This window comes from Octopus bimaculoides, chromosome 2 (assembly GCF_001194135.2).
Source record: "Octopus bimaculoides isolate UCB-OBI-ISO-001 chromosome 2, ASM119413v2, whole genome shotgun sequence".
Taxonomy (NCBI): Eukaryota; Metazoa; Mollusca; class Cephalopoda; order Octopoda; family Octopodidae; genus Octopus; species Octopus bimaculoides.
In genome coordinates this window covers 127,253,264-127,255,069 of record NC_068982.1, presented here as the reverse complement: position 1 = coordinate 127,255,069, position 1,806 = coordinate 127,253,264, and the positions used below count along the sequence as shown (strand labels likewise).

At 43.4% G+C, this 1,806-nt stretch overlaps 1 protein-coding gene and 1 long non-coding RNA gene across 2 annotated transcripts in view; one reads left to right on the top strand and one right to left on the bottom strand.

Moving 5' to 3' along the window:
- The window catches only part of LOC106883186 (cholesterol 7-desaturase nvd), a 145,236-nt gene that overhangs the window by 92,021 nt on the left and 51,409 nt on the right, over positions 1 to 1,806 (bottom strand). The window lies entirely within an intron of this gene.
- The window catches only part of LOC128247023 (uncharacterized), a 7,914-nt gene that overhangs the window by 3,161 nt on the left and 2,947 nt on the right, over positions 1 to 1,806 (top strand). The gene's annotated exons all lie outside the window — the stretch shown is intronic.

Here is a 1,806-nt window from a genome sequence, read left to right as displayed (position 1 = left end):
TCTCTCTTGGCCCCTCTAAACTTCTCTTCACTTTTGCCCGAAAACACTTCCTAGACCTTCGACCCAGCCCCAACCTGACACGTCCCCACTTTTTCGTCTAGCCGAACTTGTTCTCTCTCTCTCTCTCTCTCTCTCTCTCTCTCTCTCACAACTGCTTCTCGTTAGTGGGGCAGTTTTACCAATATTTCTCAGGAATGTCCCTGGGAACGAGAATGGGCCCCAACTATGCGAACCTGTTCGTTGGCTACGTTGCGGCCCAAATATTTTCACGATTCACTGGTCCCACTCCCGAACTATACGATCGTTATATTGATGACTGTATCGGTGCAACCTCACTCTCCCGCGATTAACTAGACTCCTTCCTCTCTTTTGTCCAATCTTCCATCCTGCCCTCGAATTTTCCTGCTTCTCTCAACATTTCCACATACACAACTCCGCTCTCACTACCTCCATCCACTAAAAACACACATCGACTCACGCTCATACCTCAAATTTCCCTTCTTCCACCCTACCCACACCACGCTCTCCATCCCCTACTCCCAATTCTTCCGTATACGCAAGCTCTGCAGTGACAACCATGACTGTGAAACTCAGTTTCAACTCATGGCTCACCATTTCATCCTTCGAGCATATCCCCTCGCCATTATCCACACAGCCATTGCCAGAGCAAGTTCCGTGGACCGTGCCTCTGCTCTTTCTCCCCGCACCCGCCCCAAACCCACAACTCACCCTCACATCCCCACATTCCCACGTCGCACCACACCACTCAACACACACTAGCACTGACCACTTCCCAGCACCCACACCACACACTATTATGTGCACACCCACACACCATCATCCACACAGAAATGCACACCCTTACACACGCACCTTCGTTTTCGGATCACCAGTACTTTATTATCTCCCCTTCTTCCTAGCTCTCATGTCAAACTATTTTCAGAGCCAGTCATCATGATTGATCGCTAAATGAACATTTTTTCTCTCTCTCTCTCTCTCTCTCTCTCTCTCTCTCTCTCTCTATCTCTCTCTCGCTCTCTCTCTCTCTCTCTCTCTCTCTCTCTCTCTCTCTCTCTCTCTGTGTTTATTTCCTCATATTCCTTTCTGCTGAAGAGCGTGGGCTCTTCTCACTTTCGCGAGAGTCAAAACTAATACACTTGCTTGTTGTTCATGCACTTGTCATCATCTTTTGTTTTACTGTAAATTTCAACTATATATATATATATAGATAGATAGATAGATAGATAGATAGATTATGAGCGATAGTGGTGTCAATTAGATCCAGAGGTTTCAGGTAATGCTGAGTAAGTGCTATGGATAGACCGCAGTTAAGCTCCAAGTTCGGTGATTATGCGAATAAGGGGTCTAACGTAGGTCATATATCAACGTGTGAATATAAGGATTTACTTTTCGTAATGAGATAAAAACCCAAGGCTGTGTATATTTTAGAACATTTATAGGATCTATTTCAAAACGAGGGCACCAGTATTTTCTTAACGAAACACTAACGAAACACTTTGAAACTTGGAACACTGGTAGAATGTGTCATATAAAACATCCTTTACTCTTAGTCTTCTTAACAAAAAAACGTACAACGCAAGTTATTCCATGTTAAAGTTGTCGTATTTCTGTAATTTCAACCAATCACTGACGTCTATTCAGCTGAATAGAGTTACTGCTGGGCGGTCATAAAAATGTTATTCCCTGTGACATATTTCATCCGGTTTAATCGTAATTTATACACATATATTGTTTATATAATAAATTACGCTGTGCATATCTATGTGTGTAACAATTTTAGCGTTC